General features: G+C 41.7%; 1 pseudogene; it reads left to right on the top strand.

Moving 5' to 3' along the window:
* The first annotated feature begins 514 nt into the window (after positions 1-514).
* On the top strand, positions 515-4,373 carry LOC130842005 (protein FAM156A/FAM156B-like; annotated as a pseudogene).
* Positions 4,374-27,487: the final 23,114 nt, after the last annotated feature.

Below are 27,487 nucleotides of genomic sequence, written 5' to 3'. Positions count from 1 at the left end.
GTGTGTCTGAGTCCTCTGAGGAGCAGATGCTAAGGCAAGATTAACATGTAAAGATTTTGTTAAGAAAAGTGACTGGGTGGAAGAAAGTAGAGAGGAGCCCAGAGAAGGTGGGCAGATCCATCAGACTGAGATGCAAGCCTGAAAAGGTGGGGGGAGGGGGAGTTGTCTAGAGGTGTCCTAGACTGCTGTGCAGTGTAAGGAAAGTTTGGCAATAGCCTTCATGGGGGGGCGGAGCTTGAGCCACAGTGTCTCCCAGGATTGGGTCTACCTTAATATCCCCACAACACTCAGTCATTGGCCTGGAGCAGCTCATGGGAGGCTTGGCATTGACACAGAACCTGTGATGGCTTTCAAAGCTGGGCATACCAAGGACTGCACAGTTCAGCAGCTGGGGCCCTCCATGAAATATGCTCCATGTAGTAGGAGCTCTGTGAGACACATCCTCATGGCTGTCATGAGGAAACACTGTTGAACTCAAGGGTGAAATGAGGGAATCACTGTTCTGAAGTGGACGGAGGATCTGAAGAAACTGCTGAATGACTTTTCTTGGATGGAACAGACAGCCAAGTGAAAGAAGGACGAGAGTTCTCCCCCATGGAGGTGAGTCCAACATGTGTGAGTCAGACTCTTCCCTAAGGCAGGCAAATATTTTTCACAGTAGAAACCCCTGAGGATGTCTCCAAATTGACCTGGGGTAGAGGATGTGAGGGAGACTCTCTGAAAGGAGCCGTGGGGTGTAAGGGTGGTTGGGAAATGAACTGTGGGGCCAGTGCCAGAGCACATAAGCCAGGGGCATAAACTCCAAGATGCAAAGCCTCATACTTTGAAGCAGGGTCATCTGCTTTCCACCTCTTCCCCTTCAGGGAAACAGAGCCACTTTGCTCAGCTCATCTGGCTCTTGTTCCTATTGCAGCACCTGAACTAGGGACCTGACTGTGTTCCAAATACCTATATGAGGCCACCAGGCAGGTGTTCACACCTGTGGGCAGGTGCCTCTGCTTTCCACTGTTTCCTGCACTGCCACTTCCCAAGCAGTGAGCAGATTTTGCTGAAGGCCCCTCTCTGCTGCCCTGTCCTGGAACTCTGGGCTTAGACCATCCTTTAGCCACTCCCAAAATTGGTCAATACCTCCCCCTGGTGCAGCAGTCTCCTTCTCCTATGCTAGGTTTTGGTTAGAGTTTTGAATCTTCTGTCTTGCACAGATTGTCTGTAACTTTTTGGATGCAGGAGTTTCCTGGCTTGTTTTGCAGCACTCACATGACCTTTAAAATATGTGTGTGTGTGTGTGTTTACAAACACATGTGCATATATGTATGTATACATTCTGTTATTTCCAGTGCTCCCCTTATTGCCAAAAGCCCCTACTGCTGCTGCCCAACAATCAGGAGAGAAATTGCTGTATCTGCAGACAAGAATCCAGAATTTTCTTGAGTTTAAAGCTGAAATGACTGAAAGGCCATTAGTTGGAGTGTTTCTGGAAATGACTCATGAGTTTTCTAACAACAGGTGGAAAAGGAGGCTTGAAGAACAGATTAATTTCAGTCAGAGGCAAAAGTTCCCTCTGCAAGGAGTTGGGGAGGAGAAAGTTGGGGTCAGTTACCCCAGAATGAAGAGAATCAGGATCTTTTATGATAAGAATAATCTCTCATGGTGGTATAGAGAGTGACAATCTACTCATAGATCACCATATCAGTTTTTTTCTTGCTGCATAAAATATTTACCACAGACTTGCCGCTTAAGAAAACATCCATTAATTATCCCACGGTTCCATAGGTCCAAAGTCCAGAGTTCTCTGCTAAGGGTCTCGCTAGCCAGAAGTCAAGATGTTGGCCGGGCTGGGCTCTTCTCTGGAAGCTGTGGGGAGGAGTCACTTCCACACTAGTTCGCGTTTTTGGCAGAATTCAATTCCTTGAGGTTGTAGGACTGCCATTCCTGCTTCCTTGCCTGCTGTCACTGGGGAGTTGCTCTCATCTCCTAGAGGCCTCACTCTGGCTTCTGCATGTGCCTCCCCCCCATCCTCAAAGCCAGCAGTGGTTCGTTGGGTCCTTCTCATGCTTCAAGTCTCTCTGACTTTGCCTTCTGCTAACCAGCTAGAGAAAGCCCTCTGCTTCTACAGGGCTCAAGTGATTAGATTAGGCTTGCCCAGATAATTTCCCTTTTGATTAATCACAAAACTAATGTCCCATTACATTTACCAGGGAGGGAATTATACAAGGGTGAGGGCCACTGGGGATTCATTCTTGGAGTTCTGCCAGCCACAATCACCAAGTCCAACTCTTTCTATTTCCTTGATGTTGCCTTAAAATTAAAGTGCTGGAGGCTGAAAGCATCTTGACAGTGGCAAATAACTCCACACTTCCTTGTGGTCCCCTCTTCACTTATGTCTGTGAGTTTTCTGTGTCTGAATAGATTGTCCACTGCCCAAGAACACAAACAGTAATGCCTTCTGCTTCTATCATCTATTCCAGGGATATAAGGCAGAATATGACTGGGTATACACCTGAGTGGGCATAAGGGAGGGGAGTATAGGAGGCTGAGCATCAGCTCTGAGTGTGGCTGCAGAACTGACATAAAGGTCAAGAGGGAACAGCCTGGTGAGGGTTTGATGCACAGTCAGACCAAGGCTTGGGTCCAACTCCACTGCATCCACATTACCACCTGTAAACTGAGTTAGTTATATGCCCATTGCCATAAGGGACACCCAGCTTTTGTACTCTTTGGCTCATATAATCCTCACGTTGTGCAACAGAGCAAGTTTTCACTACTCAGCTTGGCTGGGGAAGTGGTGTGCAAGCTAAAGTGAAAGGACAAAGATCCTGGAAATCCAGTATGCAAAATGTGGGGTTCAGTGATGGTCATCTCAGGAGGATTAATGGGTAGATCAGAGAAAACAGTAGTTGAAGGAGGGGTAATGTTTTAGGTTGTTTAACAGTGTTGGCTCTGGGTGCCACTTCTGGGAATGTATGTATGATACCCCAGAAGAGAGGGAGAGACCCCCTCATAGTCACAGAAAAGCCCCTTGCTGGAGACCCATGTGCCAAGATTTTAAAAACCACATCTTAAATTTCAGTTAGAGAAAAGTAAGTTCACACGTGTTCTTGCTGCAAGTCATGGAAGGATTTCTATAGGCAGCTGAGCAGCTGTTTGGACAGCAACTCAAGCCAATGGTCGTGAGGGTGAAAAGTGAAAAGAATGGAGGCTCCAGGGTGCACACTCTTGGGATTTAATGAAATTCTGCCCTATTAAGTTATATAAATCCTTGTAGAAAGAGTAGATTATTATTGCCTATTAATGACACTTAGAGTTATATCTGAGAACGGATGGGGGAAAGTAAGCCAGGAATTAGTATTACTCACTACAAGACACCTGTTACATGAGTTGGCATGCAAAAGACAGTATATCAGCTACTGTTTCTGAAATGCTTATGGTGTGCCATGCACTATTCTAAGCTCTTCAGATATATTATCTCATGCAATCCTCAGAACAAGCCTAGGAGATAGATCCCATTACTACTCCCATTCTACACATAGGAAGTGGAGGCACAGAAAGGTTAACTAAGATGAGTAATAATGGGTTTTCTTTCATGTGTTGTCACCATTTGTTGCAGTCTGGGTTCTTCTCACCAAACACGTCCCTTACAACCTTCTAGCTCTTGGAGAAACCTCATCTTCACCTTCCTGTCCAGACCCAGGGGCCCACTGGAGCTTGTAGCATGGACTGGGCTTCCATGGATTGACTCCAGAAATGTAACATGGCATTGATTTCTGAATCATCCCTGATGAGCTCTGAAGAGGCTTCCCAGGGAGTCACAGCAGCCCCTCATCCTTCGTTCTCAGAGCTGCTAATGATGGGCCTCAGCGACCTGAACCCTAGCCCTGGCACCAACTGCCCTGCCTCACTGCCAGCGGGGTTGCTCCATCAGTGATACAGAGATGAGAAAACCCTGCAAAGGTGGTGGTGGGAAAGGTCAGCGTCCCCTCAGAGGAAGAAAACATTCCTGGGGCATGTGAGACAGAGATGCCTTGAACCCATGACAACTTATTGAGTTCAAAGGGAAGCCAGAATCTCTTCTTCAGGTGAGAGAGATCAGAATGGATTCAGACGTGAATGTTGATACTGCCAGAGGCATAGGCCAAGTGTTTCTGGGATGCCTGCAGCGAGGAACAGGGCCCCACATCCTTCTTCCTGGGAGATGCTAGTAAAGGGCCTCAGTACCTTGACCCTCAGCCTGGGTACCAACCCTCCTGGCCTTCTGCCAGAAGGGGTGCTTCTGGCAGAAGGCCAGGAGAGAGGAAAAGCTCCAGCTAGAGATGCATCGGGAAAGCAAAAGAATGTTTCAGAGGCTCTTGAAACAGTGCTTAGAAGGAAACTGACAGTCATCCTCACGTGGTGGAGATCTGAACGGATTCAGACATGGATGCTTGTGTTGCCATATCCTGAGCCGGCATTCCTTTGGGGGGCCAAACAGTAAGCAATAGTCGGAGAAATTACAAGATCAGAGTTAGGATTGGAAACCCTATCAGCGTGAGACTAGATCTGATCCCAGGAAGGTCCCAATCTCTCCTGCCTGGAATTTTAGCATCCCTTTGGGGGCATGGTGGGGGCGCTAGACTATAGAAAGGATGACTGGGTAACAAAGATCCTGAAAACTCCATAATATGTTTCAAACAATGGCGATTGTCGCGTTCCTCCCTTGAAACTCTGTATTTAACCCTTTTCTTACTGTCAAAAAAGCACAAAATATTTATGTTGTGTGAATGCCTTTTTGATTTCCATATGCTTTTGTCCCACTTTATTGACTGCCTCCAAGAATAAGAAGAAGCACTAGGTCTGATGGAATACATTTGTGTTGTACAGTTGGATTATCGAGAGGAAGTCAATGATGAGATCTAATTTCAAGAATTTGAGAGAAGAATCAAGATGTCAGAGTAGGAAGATGTGTGCTCACTCCCTCTTGCAAGAGCACCGGAATTACAACTAACTGCTGAACAACCATCGACAGAAAGACACTGGAACTCACCAAAAAAACCACCCCACATCCAGAGACAAAGGAGAAGCCACAATGAGATGTTAGGAGGGGCACAATCACATTAAAATCAAATCCCATAAATGCTGGGTGGGTGACTCACAAGCTGGAGAACAGTTATACTGCAGAAGTCCTGATAGTTCTGAGCCCCACGTCAGGCTTCCTAACCTGGGGGTCCAGCAACAGGAGGAGGAATCCCCAGAGAATCAGAATTTGAAAGCCAGTGGGATTTGATTGCAGGACCTCCACAGGACTGGGGGAAATGGAGATTCTACTCTTGGAGGGCACACAAAAAAGTGTGCTCACCAGGACTGAGGGGGAAGGAGCAGTGACCCCATAGGAGACTGAACCAGACCTACCTGCTGGTGTTGGAGGGTTGCCTGCTGAGGTGGGGGCCGCTGTGGCTCACCAAGGAGACAGGGGCACTGGCAGCAGGGGTTCTGAGAAGTGCTCATTGGCTTGAGCCCTTCCAGAGTCCACCATTAGCTCCACCAAAGAGCCTGTAATCTCCAGTGCTGGGTCACCTCAGGCCAAACGACCACCAGGGTGGGAACAGAGCCCCACCCATTGGCAGACAAGCAGATTAAAGTGTCACTGAGCTCCAACAACCAAATCGGATTAAAGTTTTACTGAGCTCCACCCACCCAGCCCAACCCACCATCAGTCCCTCCCATCAGGAAGCACCCACGAGCCTCCTAGACAGCTTCCTCCACAAGAGGGCAGACAGCAGAATCAAGCGGTATCAGCAGTATTTCATCTTGTGGAACTGAAAATCACAGCCACAGAAAGACAGAGAAAATGAAAAGGCAAAAGACTTTGTACCAGATGAAGGGACAAGATAAAACACCAGAAAAACAACTAAATGAAGAGGAGATAGGCACTCTTCCAGAAAAAGAATTCAGAATAATGATGGTGAAGATGATCCAGGACTTTGAAAAAAGATTGGATGCAAAGATCGAAAAGTTGCAAGAAAAGTTTACCTAGAAGAATTAAAGAACAAACAAACAGAGATATGCAACACAATAAGTGAAATGAAAAATACACTAGAAGGAACCAATAGCAGATGAACTGAGGCAGAAGGGCGAATAAGTGACCTGGAAGACAGAATGGTGATAATCACTGATGCAGAAAAGAATAAAGAAAAAAGAATGAAAAGAACTGAAGACAGCCTAAGAGACATCTGGACAATGTTAAATGCACCAACATTCACATTATGGGGGTCCCAGAAGGAGAAGAGAGAGAGAAAGGACCTGAGAAAATACTGGAAGGGATTATAGTTGAAAACTTCCCTAACATGGGAAAGGATATAACTACCCAAGTCCAGGAAGCACAGAGAGTCCCAGGCAGGATAAACCCAAGGAGAAGCACGCCAAGACATATAGTAGTCAAATTGACAAAAATTAAAGACAGAGAAAAGTTATTAAAGGCAACAAGGGAAAAACGACAAATAACATACAAGGGAACTCCCATAAGGTTAACAGCTGATTTCTCAGCAGAAACTCTACAAGCTAGAAGGGAGTGACACGATATATTTCAAGTGATGAAAGCGAAGAACCTACAACCAAGAATACTCTACCCAGCAAGGATCTCATTCATATTCGAGGGAGAAATTAAAAGCTTTACAGACAAGCAACAGCTAAGAGAATTCAGCACCACCAAACCAGCCCTACAACAAATGCTAAAGGAACTTCTCTAAGCAGGAAACATAAGAGAAGAAAAGGACCTACAGGAACAAAAACAAAACAATTAAGTAAATGGTAATAGGAACATACTTATTGATAATTACCTTGAATGTAAATGGACTAAATCCACCAACCAAAAGACACAGACTGGATGAATGGATACAAAAACAAGACCCATATATATGCTGCCCACAGGAGACCCACTTCAGACCTAGGGACACATACAGACTGAAAGCGAGGGGATGGAAAAATATATTCCATGCAAATGGAAATCAAAAGAAAGCTGAAGTAGTGATGCTCATAGCAGATAAAATAGACTTTAAAATAAAAAAATGTTATAAGAGACAAGAAAGGACACTACATAAAGATTGAGAGAGCAATCCAAGAAGAAGAGATAACAATTATAAATATATATGCCCCCAATATAGGAACACCTCAATACATAAGGCAAATGCTAACAACTATGAAAGAGGAAATCGACAGTAACACAATCATAGTGGGGGACATTAACACCCCACTTACACCAATGGACAGATCATCCACACAGAAAATTAATAAAGAAACACAAGCTTTAAATGACACAATAAATCGCTTGATTTAATAGATATCTAGGACATTACATCCAAAAACAGCAGATTACACATTCTTCTCAAGTGCACATGGAACATTCTCCAGGATAGATCACATTTTGGGTCATAAATCAAACCTTGGTAAATTCAAGAAATTGAAATCATATCAAGCATCTTTTCTGACCACAACGTTATGAGATTAGAAATCAATTACAGGAAAAAAAAAACTGTAAAAAACACAAACACATGGAGGCTAAACAATACGCTACTAAATAACCAACAGATCACTGAAGAAATCAAAGAGGATATCAAAAAATACCTAGAGACAAATGACAATGAAAACACAATGATCCAAAACCTATGGGATGCAGCAAAGGCAGTTCTAAGAGGGAAGTTTATAGCAATACAATCCTACCTCAAGAAACAAGAAACATCCCAAATAAACAATCTAAACTTACACCTAAAGAAACTAGAGAAAGAAGAGCAAACAAACGCAAAGTGAGTAGACTGAGAGAAATCATAAAGATCAGAGCAGAAATAAGTAAAATACAGACAAAGAAAACAATAGCAAAAATCAATAAAACTAAAAGCTGGTTCTTTGAGAAGATAAATAAAATCAATAAACCTCTAGCAAGACTCATCAAGAAAAAGAGGGAGAGGACTCAAATCAATAAAATTAGAAAGGAAACAGGAGAAGCTACAACGGACACCTCAGAAATAAAAAGCACCATAAGAGATTACTACAAGCAACTATATGCCAATAAAATGGACAACCTGGATGAAATGGACAGATTCTTAGAAAAGCATAACTTTCCAAGACTGAATCAGGAAGACATAGAATATATGAACAGACCAATCACAAGTAATGAAATGGAAACTGTGATTAAAAATCTCCCAAGAAACAAAAGTCCAGGGCCAGATGGATTCCCAGGTGAATTTTATCAAGCATTTAGAGAAGAGCTAACACCCATGCTTCTCAAACTCTTCCAAAACATTGCAGAGGAAGGAACACTCCCAAACTCATTTTATGAAGCCACCATCACCCTGATCCCAAAACCAGACAAAGATACTACAAAAAAAGAAAACTACAGACCAATATCACTGATGAATTTAGATGCAAAAATCCTCAACAAACTACTAGCCAACAGAATCCAACAACACATTAAAAGGACCATGCACCATGATCAAGTGGGATTTATCCCTGGAATGCAAGGATTCTTCAATATACACAAATCAATCAATGTGATACACCATATTAACAAACTGAAGGATAAAAACCACGTGATCATCTCAATAGATGCAGAAAAAGCTTTTGACAAAATTCAACACCCATTTATGATAAAAACTCTCCAGAAGGTGGGCATAGAGGGAACCTACCTCAACATAGTAAAGGCCATATACAGCAAACCCACAGCAAACATCATTCTCAATGGTGAAATATTGGAAGCATTCCCTCTAAGATCAGGAACAAGGCAAGGATGTCCACTCTCACCATTACTATTCAACATAGTTTTGGAAGTGTTAGCCACAGCAATCAGAGAAGAAAAAGAAATCAAAGGAATCCAAATTGGAAAAGAAGAAGTAAAACTGTCACTGTTTGCAGATGACATGAAACTATACATAGAAAATCCTAAAGGTGCCACCAGAAAACTACTCAAGCTAACCAATGAATTCGGTAAAATTGCAGGATACAAAATTAACACACAGAAATGTCTTGCATTTCTATACACCAACAATGAAAGATCAGAAAGAGAAATGAAGGAAACAATCCCATTCACCACTGCAACAAAAAGAATCAAATACCTAGGAATAAACCTAACCAAGGAGGTAAAAGGCCTGTACTCAGAAAACTATAAGACACTCATGAAAGAAATCAAAGAAGACACAAACAGATGGCGGGACATACCGTGTTCTTGGATTGGAAGAATCAACATTGTGAAAATGACTATATTACCGAAAGCAATTTACAGATGCAATGCAATCCCGATCAAATTACCAATGGCATTTTTCAAAAAAGTAGAACAAGAAATTTTACGATTTGTATGGAGATGCAAAAGACCCCAAATAGCCAAAGCAATCTTGAGAAGGAAAGACAGAGTTGGTGGAATCAGGCTTCCTGACTTCAAGCTATACTACAAGGCTACAGTGATCAAGACAGTATGGTACTGGCACAAAAACAAAAATATAGATCAATGGAACAGGATAGAAAGCCCAGAGATAAACTATGGTCAACTAATCTATGACAAAGGAGCCAAGGATATACAATGGAGAAATGGCAGCCTCTTCAATAAGTGGTGCTGGGAAACCTGGACAGCTACATGTAAAAGAATGAAATTAGAACACTACCTAACACCATACACAAAAATGAACTCAAAATGGATAAAAGACCTAAATGTAAGGCCAGACACTATAAAACTCCTAGAGGAAAACATAGGAAAAACACTCTTTGACATAAATAACAGCAAGATCTTTTTTGATCCACCTCCTAGAATAATGGAAATAAAAACAGAAATAAATAAGTGGGACCTAATGAAACTTCAAAGCTTCTGCACAGCAAAGGAAACTATAAGCAAGACGAAAAGACAACCCTCAGAATGGGAGAAAATATTTGCAAATGAATCAACAGACAAAGGATTAATCTCCAAAATATTTAAACAGTTCATCCAGCTCAATATCAAAAAAATAAACAACCCAATCAAAAAATGGGCAGAAGACCTAAATAGGCATTTCTCCAAAGAATGCATACAGATGGCCAAGAGGCACTGGAAAAGCTGCTCAACATGACTAATTATTAGAGAAATGCAAATCAAAACTATAATGAGGTATCATCTCACACCGGTCAGAATGGGCATCATCAGAAAATCTACAAACAGTAAATGCTGTAGAGGGTGTGGAGAAAAAGGAACGCTCTTGCATTGCTGGTGGGAATGTAAATGGATACAGCCACTATGGAGAAGAGTATGGAGGTTCCTTGCAAAACTAAAAATAGAACTACCATATGACCCAGCAATCCCGCTACTGGGCATATACCCAGAGAACGCCATCATTCAAAAAGACACATGCACTCCAATATTCATTGCAGCGCTATTTACAATAGTGAGGACATGGAAGCAACCTAAATGTCCATCAACAGATGAATGGAAAAAGAAGATGTGGTACATACATACAATGGATTATTACTCAGCTGTAAAAAGCAATGAAACTGGGGCATTTTTAGAGACATGGATGGACCTAGAGACTGTCATACAGAGTGAAGTGAGTCAGAAAGAGAAAAACAAATATTGTATATTAACACATATATGTAGACTATAGACAAATGGTACAAATCAAGCGGTTTGCAAGGCAGAAATAGAGACACAGATGTAGAGAACAAACATATGGACACCAAGTGGGGAAAACGGGGAGGGTTTGGGGGGGAATGAATTGGGAGATTGGGATACCAAATTTTACACTCTAAATATATGCAGTTTATTGTAAAAAATAAAAAAATAAAATTTAAAATAGTAAACAACATATAAAAATAAAAAGTTGATTGGATAAATGAAGATAAAAAAAAAGAGTTTGAAGCAAGAGAATGCATTGGAAAGGCAGCCACACATTGCACTGTTTGGATTAAACATTAAATTAAGGTAACCTAGAGGTAAGTAAAGAAGTTTCGCTCCTTAACAAGGGAGTATCATACTCCCTTGAAGAAATTTCTGGAGTTTTATCTCAATCCTGAATGCCAAATATACGTGTGTTTCAAAGGAACATAATATCAAATTGCAGGTTTCTTTACTGGTATTGGTTTTGCTCCTGTCAGAGCTGAGTTGATTGAATTTAAATCCTGGGGCAGCTCATTATAATGTCTCAAGGGAGGTTCTAAAGCTATAGACTCCACATAAGACAGAAGGGAGGAGGCCTGGGAACACATTTGGGTCACTGCTGGTGTGCCATAATTGGAACAGCAGTTGAAACAGCCTGGTAGGATAAACCTCCTCCGTTACTGGTTGGCAATGGGAAACAGAGTCTCCTAACTACAGGAAACCTATATGAGTGCCTGTCTATTGGTACTGGTGCCGCTGACTGTGGTGTTCCAATGTCATTCCCTATTCTCAGGTGGCCCTCATGTGGTTATTGTGCAGGCGGCTGAGATCTCTGTGTGAATGGAAGAATGTGTCAGGTTTCAGATGTGTATTTTAATTTCATGATATTTAACTGATTTAATCTCTCCATGGTTTTGCACTATTGTCCTCTAATTTTACCAGACCACACAAAATAACCTTGTCCAAATAAAAAAATATGCTCTCTTCTAGGACCACCTAGAAGAAGTTTTTAAAAATGGAATGAAAATTGACTAGGAGGAGGTGTACCAGTCTACGTGGTAGCAGTTTTAGTACCTTGGATAATCAGATGAGCCACATCAACCACCAACATGAACCCCTTTCATGTCTGCTCTCCTAATGGCTTAGAGGAACCCAACCAGGTGGCACAGGATCAGCTTCCAGTTCGGTGGACCTATTACCCCCTCATCTGGTGGGAATCCTCATCCCCAAGGTAATAAGACCTATACCTCAACTGCCATGGGGATTGGAATGAAAAGCCTTGAGAGGCTCTACCAGTCTCCTATTTTTACCTCCTGTTTTTCCCACCTGGTTGTCCCATCTGTGGGAGAGGAAGTCTTGTGTACTTTTTGTTTTTTCCTGAAATGTGTTTATTTTTCTACACTCTGATCCCCAATCCCCACCTCTGTATCCTGGGCTCTTTTCCTTGCATAAAGTGGGTCTTGGTCGCTAATTGAACCATAGAGTTTTTACATCTTTTTCAAAGGAGTCAAGTTGCAGGAAATGTGAAAGTTGTTGATTTATAGCTATTTGCCACTTCAAAAAAAGTTCCTTCCATGGGAAGAGAGACAAAAACAAACAAACAAAAAAAACCCCACAAATAGATCTCTTTTTAGCTACCTGGTATTTCATCTGCTTACTAATTTTGTATCAACAATGAGGTCAATTAGTTTGACTCATCAGTAACAGCCTTTCCCCTGTCATTAGTGTTTCTTTATCATTTTAGCTATGCTTCAACATGTTTTTCACCAATGCGTCAGGTCTCTTGAATGGTGATTTCTCTGATTTCATTCTCTTTGATGTAGCTTTTTGGTAAGTTTTCCCAAAAAAGGAAACCACAGCCTTGTATACTTTTTTCCTTGGATTAATTGAGTACCTTTTGTGATATCATTTTGTCACCACTATTGACTAATCATTTTTACCTCTTTGCTTTTCTTAGTTGTTGCCCTTAGGTTTACAATATACAACTTTAATGAATCAAAATCTACTTTCAAATGATATTATCCCTCTTCATGTGTAGTGAAAGGACTTTGTAACAGTATACTCCCAATTTCTCCCTCACATCTATTGTTCTGTAAACTTTTTCCTGGATGAGAGCAGCAGGGTATATTTCCCCAACTCAGCTAGATCACAGTCTTCACAGGGACATTTTGTCATCTTATGTCTTTGGTACTGTTACTGCTCTCAAGACTACACCACATTTTAACAGCCATTGCTCCGCAAGATTCTTGAATTCTGTCTTAAATAATATTATGTAGCAAAACTATTATTTAAAAACCTTAAATAGTGTATGAGACATGAATTTCCTGTGTGATTTAATCATATGCACCTATCACATACCTTTGAAGTAGATGCTGTATATTTTCCCATTTTATCATAATGATTTTCACTGGGGAAGGTGTGGAGTTAGGATCCCTTAAGATGGCATGTCTAACATTGAGGGCGTGTGAGGACTCAGAGCAGGAGGAGGTGCTGGCTCTTGTAGGTTGATAATATCACTCTGGCACCCCTGGACACAGATGAGAATCAGTGACTAGGGAAAAGGACATTTTCATGGCAGAAGGGAATGCAGCAGTTACCAGAGGTACTTGTAGATATGATAGGACAAGGAGGAGATTGCCAGATGGCCTTCTTCATTCTGGAGGAGACAGAATCCAGGCCTGGGGCAAGGGTGTTGGAGGAGAACTGCTCAATGTTACAGAGTCCTGTCAAAATTACAAATTGCCAAAATGTACCCTTAACTTCTTTACATGGAGCAAGGCAGCAAGGAGTGAGATTGAGGACAGAGATTCAGAACACTAGCAGTCAATGTCCAGGTATGGTGAGCCCTCTCGCCCACGAGGGAAGCAGTGGGAAGAGCCCGTGTGTTGGCACTGGTGATCCTGGCTTAAGTGCTCCAAGTGCCACTGCTTGTTTGCTGATGCACATATTGTGGTGCATGTGAAGTCTCCTTTGCACTTGCTGCATGGGAACCAGAGCACCACTGTGTTATTTGAATATCTGTTCTCGAGGGGATATGCTTCTTTGCATGTCATGAGGCAAAAAGATATTAAGATTACTAACAGATGTTAGCATTCCATGGATGGGAAAATTAGTTCAGCTCTGTGGTGGTCCATGTAATGTGACGTCTGCAGGGGTGTGTTATAGCAAAAATCAGCTAAGTCTCGCGAGCCCTGGGGAGAATTCAGAACACCTAAGTTTAGGTGAATTGTTTTGCCAATGTGATCTCTTCATAGAACTTAAAACTTGAATAGCTTTCCAAGTACTGTCTCCCAATTCAAAAGGTGTGACTGAAGGATTTCCTTAGGGACTTAAAAGCTTGCTAGTGAACCAAACTTGGGTAGGCTTACCTGTCATGCAGTAAAGCAAATCTACTGATACTGGGTTGTGGTAAAGGAAAGTACACCCTTTATTGCAAGACCAAGCAAGGAGAACAGGCAGCTCATACTCAAAAGACCCAAACTCCCTAGTGGCTTTCAGGAAAAGGTTTTTGAAGGCAAGGTGAGGGAGAGTGTCGCGGGGTGTGTGATCAGCTCATGTAACATCCTTCTGATTGGTTGGTGGAGAGGAAACAGGGTGATGTCTCAGGAATCTCAATCATCAGACTTCTAATTCCGATCGGTCTTGGGGTCTGTGTGCTGATGCTCAACATGAAGTTAACTTCTTCCACCTGGTTGGGGTTTTAGTATCTGCAAAACAACCCAAGGGTATGGCTCAGAATATTATCTGTAACCCTTGAAGAGGAACCAAATGTCCTTGACTTTGTTTTATGGCTAAACTATTATTAGTCTTGCTTGGCTGTTTTCCTTTGTTTCTGCATTTCCTCACTTCTCTGATAAAATTTGCTCTTTGGAACTCGGGGAAGGCCTTGGAGGCTAAAGCTTTTCTACAAGCAAGAGGTGGAAAGGCCCCACAGGGTCCTGCTCGGTTTCAGGCTTAAGTTTAATCATTAGCACACATGTGGGTGCACACGCATATGCACATCTGTGTGAGTCTGTGTGTGTGGCATGGATGAAGTTGACGTGATCATAATGAGTCCAATCTCTGGGTGTGACAGCTGCTATAAATTACATTCAATGAAAGTCTTTTCTCTGTGTTATTTCAATTTTTTATGCCCTGAAATCTTCTCAGTGTTACAGGGGGGAAATGTAATTACTCTCACTTCTCATCCTGAAACCTGAGTTTCAAAGAGGTTAAAGGGGAGCTGAAACTCAAAGCTCAAAGCTGACTTTTTCCACCAACGCTGATGGCTCTCTGGGTGGTTCTGTGAAGGCCAACCCAACGACCTCTCATTCATTTTATCAGTCACAAAGTTCTTAATTCTCGCACCCAATGCTTTTCTGGTTGTTGTGGTCGGGTACGAGGAGAAATAAAGGGAGAAATCTGATACCCATGGATGTGGTGCAGGTTTTCAGGTGCTCAGAAGAGGGAGAAAGACCAGGGTTGGATAAAATGGACGTGAAGGACTTATAGAGGGAGGTGACAGAGTTAACCATGGTCTTCAGGGAGGGGGCATGGAGAGGTGGGGTATGACATCCATCAGGTGTAACTAAAGGGATCACTCTTCCTCACCCTCATCCCCAGTCCTCCACCTCTTTGTTAGCATGCTTGCATGTTCTCCTGAGAGACAGGATACATTTGCAGGGGAGAGTCAGCTCCATTTTCTGGTTGCTTGGCCAGAGCATGGACCACACTCAGCAACACAGAACCCCAGCCTTGAAGGTGACCTGAGCCTATAGCTGAGTCTCCTGATAGCCATACCCCCATGCTACAACTCTAATCTCTGTAGATGTAGCAGGCATGGTCATGTGACCATTGTGACCCTTTCCCATTTTAGTAGATACAGATCCTTGGTCTTCTAAGGTGACATTAATACTAACACTGGCAATAGTAATAAGAAACTGACATTACTGGGTACCTTAATACATTCTGGGAACATTAATACCTTGATTCATTTGATCTCGCAACAACCTCATGAGATGGATACTTATATAATCCTCACTTTATAGCAGTGATTCTGAGGGTTAGAGCTGGTGAAACAGGTTTGTCTGACTCCAAAGCCCATAGGCATGGCCATTGAACTGCCTATCATGTTATGGATGCCTCTATAACATTATCAGCACTGACAAAAGATTGGGCTCTGAATCCTAGCTGAATCTCTGGTCCTTGGAGTGGTTATCACTTTCAAACAATTATACACTGAAAGATCTCAGGCCTTGCTTTATTGTGAAATTTTCACAAAGACTTTTGTAACACCATAGATACTGCACAATATTGTTTCAGTCCATCCGTCCATCCATCCATCCATCCTTCCATTCATCTGTCCTTCCATCCATCTGTGCATGCAGGTATGGAATCATGATTCCATTGCTCTATCTATCCAAGAAGTGCTTTGAGAACCTCCAAGGGCCATGAACTGAATCAAAGCTTGTATGCCATTAAAAAGCTTCAGCATCATCCTGTGAGGCAGGACAAGGGATTCTCTGAAAGGACATTCCCAATTTCAAAACTCTGGTCTTCTGTTGTCTTTCCTGGGCACAATTGCCTCCTTTGGTCATTCTGTGGCATGTTTATCACCAGCTCGTAAAGAAAAAATGCTTTCAGATGCAGCCCTGTTTTTGTTTTTTTTTTTATGTAACTCTCCAGCTGCTAACTCACTGGTGTTCTCTCTACAGCCAACAGCAAAACATTACAAAATACCCAAATAACCAAAAGCACTTTGTGAGTGGATCTTGAGTAGTGCTTTCTAACTCTTATGCATCCTGGAGCCATTCAGTTTGATTCAAAGATGTACATTATTTGGGGTCAAATGTTCATGCATGTTAGTTAAGCCTCCCTCTGTGTTGTGAAGCCACATCTCTGCCCATTCTTTTATGTGACTTATCTGTATGGATTTATTCAACACCCACTCACTTGCCTTCTGGTTTGTCTTGCATCATTTTATAGACCCATAGTTTGATAGACAGAGCTAGCTGTAGCTAACCCACAAGGTCACACATATCTTGGCAACAGTGAATTTCTCCATTTTCCTCTCATAAAGATTGTGCCAATTACCCATTGGGGGTGGGAGCTCAGGAAGCTCTGTAATACAGCTGTAGCTCACAAGCAGAGCCCACTGGGTCTGATGCAAAGGAGCCTGAGGTTTTGGTGTTATTGGACACATGACCGTCTTGGTCTGTGTTTCCCCTCCTGAAGGGAGAGATGGCCCATTTCTGCTCTGTGATGCTCAGGTGTGTCTAAATGTACACTCCATGCCTTGGATTCTCACCCTCTGAAATAGACATGGGAGGCTCCATCAAAATACTTCTCTGAATAGGAGCCAAGCAACACCAGTAGGATCTCCCAATAGAGGCCTCCACGCAGTTTCTTGGCAAGATGCTCTGAAATGTAGGGTCCCCAGGAAGATGTGTGGTTGCTGGAATACTTGCCAACTCTGCATCTTTGTTCCGAGGTAGCTCTTCCCATAGGGAATGGACTTCCTGCATGAGATGCCTCTTCCCTCTTGAAATGGACTTTTCCCAATCAAGTGCCTGGGTTCACATCTGGATAGTTCTGTCAAAGGAGCAGTAAACAACAAGTTGTGGCATTGTGGGAAGATTCTCTTACTGGCCATCTCTATGCTCAAAAGTGTCCCAGAATTGCTGCAGGATTCCTATGCAAGAAGCTCTTACTAGACTTGTTCTCTGCCCTGGGGAGTGACCTCATTTCCACCAATCCTTGGGCAGATGAGAACACCTCATAATAGAAGCCTGAAAGGTATTCATTGTCCCTGTTGGGCATGGCTACTATATATCTCTTACTGTCTCCTGAGTGTCTCTGGTGAACCATGGAACAAATCTCAGCCACTGAGGGGTCAAGGATATTGGGAAAGTAGATCAGAGAAATCCATGCTACAAGTCCGTGGTTTTATTGTGTGTGTGTGTGTGTGTGTGTGTGTGTGTGTGTGTGAGAGAGAGAGAGAGACAGAGAGAAAGAGAGAGAGAGAGAGAGAGCGCTCTGAGGGGACCAGGGGTCATTTCTGAGAGTTTGTACTGACCAAAAATTACAGTGAGAGTTCAAATCAAATGGTGTTCAGAGATGTCCAGAATGTTGTATCATAGCACAGTGACCAAAGAAATTCCAGGAGCCAGGAGGCAAGATCACTGCAGGGTCAAGAAGAGAGGCTGAGGTTTTTGGTGGAGTGTTGGTGCAAGTTGAATTCAATTCACTCTGGGAAATTCCAAGAGTCTCTTACAACCTGATTGATATGAATAGGAGAGCTTTTCATATGGTTTTCTCCCTAAGGTGTCCTAAAGGAAAAACAACCCAGTGAAATAACTTTTCCTGCTAGATTTCAGGAGTTGTGTTTCAGCATGCTCTGAATACCCGAGCTGCCTCAAACCATCAAAGACTCAATAGCTTAGAGATGTCCTACTGCAGTTATTAGGAAAAAAGTAGCATCTGTAATTTTTTCAAGTGAAGCTAGTACAGTATAGGTTTATTCCTATAAAGGTTGCTAAAATTTGGGGTTAAAATGTAATGTAAATGTCAAAATAATTCATGAAGAAGAAAAGGTGTGTCATAACATTAAAAGATATAGAAATGTCCCCACTCTCCACATACAAACATTCCTTTTGTTGTCTGGGACTTGTCTATAGTCCCATTCTCAACTTCTCCTCTCCTCATTCCCTCCATATTTATCTGCTGCTTCAGCCAGACTGAGCCACTGTGATCATCTGGGCAGGTAGATGATAACAAACTTGGCTTAAAATAGGAGATGTGAATAAATCAAGAGAGTTGAAATGGGGTGCTTACTTATGGTTCTCAACTTCAGCTGTACATCACAATCCCCTACTAAACATTTTATCTATCTATCTATCTGAATGTTCATGGTGCTTTCATTTGTAATAGCAAAAATTCTGGAAACAGCTCAGATGTCCTTTAATGGATGAATGGTTAAACAAACTGTGGTAATCCACCATAGAATATGACTCAGAGAGGAAAATGAATGACCTATTAATACATACAACAATCTGGATGTCTTGCCAGGGAATGATGCTGGTGAAAAGAGCCAATCCCCAAAAGTTACATACTCTATGATTTCATTTATATAGCATTCTTGTAATGACAAAGTTAAATAAATGGCAGACAGATTAGTGGTTGACAGAGATTAGGAATGGAGGTTGGTTTCCTGGAGGAAAGTGCTTATGATTATAAAAAGGAACAGGAGGGATCCTTGTAATGATGGAACAGTTCAGTATCTTGACTGTGGTGGTAGATACATGAACCTACATATGTGATTAAAGTACATGGAACAAAACACACACACACACACACACACACACACACAGAAATGGGTACAAGTAAAATGGGAAATGTGAATGAGGTCAATGGATCGTACTAATGTCAATATCTCGGTTGTACTATAGTTTCCAAATGTTACCTTCGGAGGGGCTTGGTATAGGGTACCTGAAATCTCTTATATCTGAATGTGAATCTGCAATTATCTCAATAAAGATTTCAATAAAAATATATATAGAAATATATTATAAGCAGTGACAGATAAGCTTAATTGTAAAACCAAATCTGAAAATATTTTTTTTTAAAAAGAAAAGAAATGAGAGAGAGCCTGCAAGTTGGTGAGGCAAGTGGTAGAACAACAAGGCCACCTCAGATCTTTTGGCAATTTCTGCCAGAGTACCATGTAAAGAATCCTTATCTGAGGTCCTGTCTGGGCTCAGTGGAACAGAGTGCCTCATTTCTGATGTCTGCTCTGCATACAGGAGGAGGGGAACAAGTGCTACATATTTGCCACTCATCTTAGAGGAGTGCATTTCTAACAATGGTGTGCCATTGTGACATCTGGGGCTGGGGAAGAGATTTTGAGGCAGTGGGGCCTGGTTAATGCTCTACAAATTCCACCATTGTAAGGTCACTCATTACAAGTCCAATTGGGTTCCCATTAGAGAGCAGGCTTTTATACTAGCTGGGTCTTTAAGGGGCAGGAACTGATAGTAGCTGATAGTCACTGAATATGCTGAACATGTCGTAGTGGCCAGATCTTGTGCTAAGTGCTTTACATGAATTAATTTACTTAATCCTCCTTGTGGCCCAATTGCTTACTTTTGAAAACCAGGTTTTATGGTAACCAGATGCCTCAACCCTGGCCCCTTAGATGCTCTGTATGCATGCTAGGTCCTTAGCTGATACCTAGTTCTTCCTAGAGTAGCTGAGTGGTCCTTGGGAGTGAGCTCTGATCATCTCTTCTCAAACACTGAGCATTTCAAAAGGGAGAAATTTCTAATTATAGAAACATTGAATACAACAGAAAGAGAGAGAGAGAAAGAAAGAAAGGAAGAAAGAAAGGAAGAAAGAAAGGAAGAAACAAAGAAAGAAGAAACAAAGAAAGAAGAAAGAAAGAAAGGATCCACAACACAAGCATTCACACATAACTATTTTCCATATTTTCTATGGTTTTAAAAATCTCTTTCTGTGTTTCCAAAATTGATGAAATGTGATATTCAGCATTGAATCCTGATGGGTTTGCCTGATAGATCCATCTTACATATACAACAATGACACATTGTCCCCAAATATAAAAACCTCCGGATTGACAGAAAAAAGATGACTTTAAATATTGGTATCAGACAGCTGACAGGAGCCCCATCTCAGGATATGCTGGGGCTTCAGCTTGTGGAACATTCAGGGCTGAGTCCATGCTGACAACCTGGGCATCGGGGCAATGTGGGGTCGAGTCCACAGGACCCCCTGGGGCTTCAGCTTTGGGACATTGTGGGGTCCACTTCTCTCTGACAGGAGCCCAGTCTCCTCAGAACTGGCCAGGAGGTGGTGCCACTGAAGGAAAAGGTAATCCACAGGACCCAAAACATGGTAGCTACTAAAATACTCCTCCCACAGTGCCTTTAATACCATGTAGACTCTGACAAGAGAAACAAGAATCACAAGTTGAAGTTGAGATTGGTCTGGTCTCAGATTTACCTCATGGTCACCACTCACAGTTCCTGCAGAGCCCAGAGATTTCTCTTTGAAGGAAAGATTCTGGAAAAATCAGAGAGATAAATAAAGAATGCAGCTAATTCCTGCCTTGTGCTGATGCCCAAGAGTGTGATGAGATTTTAAAAAAATGCAAAAAAAGATTGCAGCAAAGTAGAAGGATGTGGAATGCATCCCTCTCCACAGATGCATCAGGAATGCATCAAAAAATGCAATAATTCCCACAGAAAACTGGCTGAACACCAGCAGAAGACCTTGGACACCAGAAAGGACTAGAAAGATCCAGACATAAAAGGGTGACCTCGGGAGCCTGGATTCCTTGACCAGAAGTCAAGTTGGAGGCTCTGGGAAGGGAGCACCGAGTCCAGGATGCTGCACCACTAGAGAGGCCTCAGCCACAGGGAAGATTAACCACAGAGCATACTCATGGAGGCCTCTATCAGAGGTTAAGACCTGGCTTCACCCACTGTATGCAACTGCCAGTTCAGGATACCTCACACCAAACAATAAACAAGACAGGAACACAAATCCACTCATCAGCACACAGATTAGCTAAAGCCATATTAAGCTCACAGATACCCTAAAACATATCACCTGACATGGCTATGTTCTTCAGAGGGAAAAGACTCAGATCCACACACCAGAAAGCAGGCACCAGACCCTCCAAACAGGAAGTCTACTCAAGACACTGCACCAACACCACCACGGGGGGCAGAGAGCAGAAACAAGAGGAACTACTACTGGGCAGCATAGGGAAAGGAGACAGCAAATACTATAAATCAGACACAATGAGAAAACAAACACCTTGCAGGCAAAAGAGCAAGATAAAAGCCCACAAGACCACATAAATGAAGAGGAAATAGGAAAATTGCCTGAAAAAGAATTCAGAGTAATGATAGTAAAGATGATCCAAAATCTCAAAAACAAAATAGAGAAAATAAAAGAAACATTTAATAAGGACCTAGAAGAACTAAAGAGCAAAGCAACAGTAATGAACAACACAATAACTGAAATTAAAAATACTCCAGATGGTATAAACAGCAGAATAACTGAGGCAGAAGAATGAGTAAGTGACCTGGAAGATAGAATGGGGGAAATAACTGCCACAGAGTAGGAAAAGGAAAAAAGAATAAAAAGAATGGAAGATTGTCTCAGAGATCTTGGTGACAACATTAAGCACACCAACATTCAAATCAAAGGTGTCCCAGAAGAAGAAGAAAAAAAGAAAGGGTCTGAGAAAATATTTGAAGAGGTTATAGTGGAAAAGTTTCTCAACATGGGAAAGGAAATAATTAATCAAGTCCAAGAAGCACAGACAGTCCCATATGGAATAAACCCAAGGAGAAACACACCAAGGCACATATTAATCAAAGTAATGAAATTAAACACAAAGAAAAAATATTAAAAGCAGCAAGGGAAAAGCAACAAACAACATATAAGGGAGAACCCATAAGGATAACAGGTGATCTTTCTGCAGAAACTCTGCAGGCCAGAAGGGAGTGGCAGGATATACTGAAAGTCTTCAAAGAGAAAAACCTACAGCCAAGAATACTCTACCCAGCAAGAATCTCATTCAGATTCGAGGGAGAAACCAAAAGCTTTACAGACAAGCAAAAGTGAAGAGAATTCAGCATGACAAAGCCAGCCTTGCAACAACTGCTAAAGGAAATTTTCTAGGCAGGAAAAATAAAAGAAGGAAAAGAACTACAAAAAAGCCAAAACAATTAAGAAAATGGTAATAGGAACATACATGTCAATGATTACCTTAAATGTAAATGGATTAAATGCTCCAGCAAAAGCACACAGACTAGTTGAATGGATACAAAAACAAGACCCTTATACACACTGTCTACAAGAAACCCACTACAGACCTAGGGACACATACAGACTGAAAGTAGGGGAATGGAAAAAGATATTCCATGCAAATGGGAGTCATAAGAAAGCTGGAGAAGCAATACTCTATCAGACAAATTAGACTTTAAAGTAAAGACTATTACAAGAGGCAAGGAAGGACACTACATAATGATCAAGGGATCCATCCAAGAAGAATGTATAACAATTGTAAATATCAATGCACCCAACATAGGAGCCCGTCAATACATAAGGCAAATGCTAACAGCCATAAAGGGCACATTGACACTTACAAAATAAGAGTAGGAGACTTTATCACCTCACTTACACCAATGGAGAGATCATCCAAATAGAAAATAAATAAGGAAACACAAGCGTTAAATGACACATGAGACCATCTCGACTTAACTGATACGTATAGGACATTCCATCCAAAATCTACAAAATACACTTTCTTCTCAAGTGCACACAGAACATTTTCTGGGATAGATCACAACATGGGTCACAAATCAAGCCTCGGCAAATTCAAGAAAATTGAAGTCGTATCAAGTATCTTCTTGGACCACGATGCCATGAGACTAAATACCAATTACATGAAAAAAGCTGTAAAAAAAAAAAAAACACACACACACACACACACATGGAGGCTAAACAATATGCTATTAAACAACCAAGAAATCACTGAAGCAATCAAAGAGGAAATCGAAAAATACCTAGAAACAAATGACAATGAAAACACAACAACCCCAAACCAATGGGATGCAGCAAAAGCAGTTCTAAGAGGGAAGTTTATAGCAATACAGTCCGACCTCAAGAAACAAGAAAAATCTCAAATAAACAACCTAATCTTACACCTAAAAGAATTAGAGAAAGAAGAAGAAAACAACCCCAAAGTGAGCAGAAGGAAAGAAATCATAAAGATCAGATCAAAAATAAATGAAAAAGCAATGAAGGAAACAACAGCAATGTTTGATAAAATTAAATCAGGTTCTTTGAGAAGATAGACAAAATTGATAAACCATTAGCCAGACTCATCAGGAAAAAAAGGAAGAAGACACAATTCAACAGAATTAGAAATGAAAAAGGAGAAGTAACAACCAACACTGCAGAAATACAACAGATCATGGGAGACTACAACAAGCAACTATAAGCCAATAAATTGGATAACCTGGAAGAAATGGATACACTCTTAGGAAAGTGCAATCTTCCAAGACTGAACAAGGATGATATAGAAATTAGAAACAAACCAATCTCAAGAACTGAAATTGATACTGTGACTAAAAATCTCCCAGCAAACAAAAGCCCAGGGCCAGATGGCTTCACAGGTGAATTCTATCAAACATTTAGAGAAGAGCTAACACCTATTCTTCTCAAACTCTTCCAAAATATAGCAGAAGGAGGGACACTCCCAAACTCATTCTACCAGGACACTATCACCCTGTTACCAAAACAGGCAAAGATGCCACAAAAAAGGAAAATTACAGGCCAAATTCACTGATGAATATAGATGCAAAAATCCTCAACAAAATACTACCAAACAGAATCTAACAGCACATTAAAAAGATCATACACCACGATCAAGTGGGATTTATCCCTGGAATGCAAGGATTCTTCAATACACAAAATCAATCAGTGTGATACATCATATTAACAAATTGAAGGATAAAAACCATATGATCCTCTCAACAGATGCAGAAAAAGCTTTTGACAAAATTCAGCATCCATTTATGATAAAAACTCTCCAGAAAATGGGCACAGAAGGAAATTACTTCAACATAATGAAAGCCATATATGAGAAACCAAAAGCCAACATCATTCTAATCGGTGAAAAACTGGAAGCATTCCCTATAAGATCAGGAAGAAAAGGATGTCCACTCTCACCGCTATTATTCAACATAGTTTTGGAAGTGTTAGCCACAGCAATCAGAGAAGAAACTGAAATAAAAGGAATCCAAATTGGAAAAGAAGAATGAAAATTGTCACTCTTTGCAGATGACATGATATTATCCATAGAAAAGCCTGAAGATGCTACCAGAAAACTGCTAGCACTAATCGATTAATTTAGTAAAGTAGCTGGATACAAAATAAACACACAGAAATGACTTGCACTCCTATACAATAAAAACAAAACAGCAGAACAAGATATTAAGGAAACGCTCCCATTTACCATTGCAAAAAAACCCCAAAACAAACAAACAAAAACAAACAAAAAAACAAACAAAACCAATAAAATACCTAAGAATAAACCTGCCTAAAGAGACAAAAGACCTGCATGCAGAAGACTGTAAGACACTGATGAAAGAAATCAAAGACAATACAAAAAGATGGAGGGACATACCATGTCCTTGCATTGGAAGCATCAACAATGTAAGAATGACTATCCTACCCAAAGCAATTTACAGATTCAATACAATCCCTATCAAATTACCAATGGCATTTTTCACAGAACTAGAACAAGAAATCTTACGATTTGTATGGAAATGAGAAAGACCCTGAATAGCCAAAGCAATCTTGAGAAGGAAAGATGGAGTTGGTGGAATAAAGCTTCCATTTCAAACTATAATACAAAGCTATGGTGATCAAGACAGTATGGTACTGGCAGAAAAACAGAAATGTAGATCAATGGAAGCGAATAGACAGCCCAGGAATAAACCCACACACATATGGGCACCTTATCTTTGCCAAAGGAGGCAAGACTATACAATGGAAAAAAGACAGCCTCTTCAATAAATGGTGCTGGGAAAATGGGACAGCTACATGTAAAAGAATGAAACTAGAACATTTTCTAACACCATACACAAAAATAAACTCAAAATGGCAGAAAGAACTAAATCTAAGGCCAGATAATTTAAAACCCTTAGAGGAAAACATAGGCAGAACACTCTATGACATTAATCAAGGCAAGATCCTTTTTGACCCACCTCCTAGAATAATAGAAATAAAGTAAAAAATAAACAAATGGGTCCTAATGAAACTTAAAAGCTTTCGCACAGCGAAAGAAACCATAAACAACACCAGACGATAACTCTCAAAATGGGAAAAAATATGTGCCGATGAAGCAACTGACAAAGGATTAATCTCCAAAATACACAAGCAGCTCATGCAGCTCAATTCCAAAAAAGAAAATAACCCAATTCAGAAACGGGTGGAAGACCTAAATAGACATTTCTCCAAAGAAGACCAGCAGATGGCTAACAAACACATGAAGAGATGCTCAACATCATTAATCATTAGAGAAATGCAAGTCAAAGCCACAATGAGGTATCATCTCACATTGGTCAGAATGGCCATCATCAAAAAATCTAGAATCCATAAATGCTGGAGAGGGTGTGGAGAAAAAGGAACCCTCCTGCACTGTTGGTGGGAATGTAAGTTGGTACTGCCACTATGGAAAGCAGTATGGAGCTTCCTTAAAAAACTAAAAATAGAACTACCATATGACCCAGAAATATGAATTCTGGGCATATACCCCGAGAAAACCACAATCCAAAAAGAAACATGTACCACAATGTTCATTGCAGCACTATTTACAATAGCCAGGACATGGATGCAACCTAAATGCCCATCAATAAATGAATGGATAAAGAAGATGTGGCACATACATACAATGGAATATTACTGAGCCATAAAAAGGAGTGAAAGTGAATTATTTGTAGTGAGGTGGATGGACCTAGGGACTGTTGTACAGAGCGAAGTAAGTCAGAAAGAGAAAAACAAATACTGTATGCTAACATATATATATGGAGTCTAAAAAAATGGTACTGATGAACCCAGTGACAAGGCAAGAATAAAGATGCAGATGTAGAGAATGGACTTCAGGACACAAGGTGGGGAGGTGTGGCGAAGGGGAAGCTGGGACAAAGAGAGAGTAGCATTGACATATATACACTAGCAAATGTAAAATAGATAGCTAGTGGGAAGTTGCTGTATAACATAGGGAGATCAATTCGGTGATGGGTGATGACTTAGAGGGCTGGGATATGGAGGGTGAAAGGGAGTTGTGGGAGGGAGGGGATATGGGGATATATGTATAAATATAGCTGATTCACTTTGGTGTACAGCAAAACCTGGCACAATAGTGTAAAGCAATTATATCCCACTAAAGAGCTAAAAAAACCCTTCACAGGTAGAATGATATAAATAGAAATATCTATGTCTAATATCAAATTGATCAATAAAAAGAAAATGACAGAGGGAGAGAAAAGATGGCGGTGAAGTAGAGACACATGGAGTGCATCCCTCTCCACAGATGCATTGGGAATGCACGGAAGGACGCAGTAATTCCCACAGAGAACCAGCTGAACACCAGCAGATGGCCTTGGACACCAGAAAGGACTGCGGGGAGCCCGACATAGCCAGTAGGGAGGCATCTACGACGGCTCAAAGAGGGTGAAGCGGCAGAGCTGTGGCAGATGGGAGGGAGTGAGAAACATACGGAGGGTCCGCAGCGCAGCTCAGCATTCCCGGACCGAGACATCGATCCGCGGCTGAACGGAGGGTCCAGGAGCGGGAGCGTGGGAACCGGAGAGCTGGTTCAGGGTGAGAAACATTGTTGCCGGTAGGGTGACAGACCGAGAGGACAGGAGGGAGGAGGTCCGCGGAGAGGAGTGCCCGTCCCTGAGAGCTGCCCGGCCATGATGGCAGCTGGAGGCTGCAGGCTCATGGGCAGGGGGGAGGAGCCGCGTGCATAGCCTCTCTCTCTCTCTTTTGGCGCCTCTGCAACAGGCAGTGGAGAGAGGCCCGTGGGCCAACTAAGGCACTCAGGGATAACAAGCAGCCTCAGGCGCTCGGGCGGGGCTAGATTAAAACCCCTTGCAACGCCAGCAGCAGGGAGGCTGCCGAGAGAGAGAAAAAAAAAAACAACAACAACAGCAACAACAACAAAAAAAACCGGAGAGAGGCCCAACTCTAAGACTTTCTGTTTACGCCTGAGCCGCGGGCATCCCTCTGCAACAGGCACCTCCAAGCCCGACTGAAACAACAGTGCGCCACTGCTCACTCACTCCCAGGAGAAGGAGCCACTATTGTACCCTCTCCCTCCCC

The sequence above is a fragment of the Hippopotamus amphibius genome, chromosome X (assembly GCF_030028045.1).
Source record: "Hippopotamus amphibius kiboko isolate mHipAmp2 chromosome X, mHipAmp2.hap2, whole genome shotgun sequence".
NCBI classification, from domain to species: Eukaryota; Metazoa; Chordata; class Mammalia; order Artiodactyla; family Hippopotamidae; genus Hippopotamus; species Hippopotamus amphibius.
The sequence above is the reverse complement of the archived record's forward strand: the minus strand, read 5'-3'. Positions and strand labels throughout refer to the sequence as shown.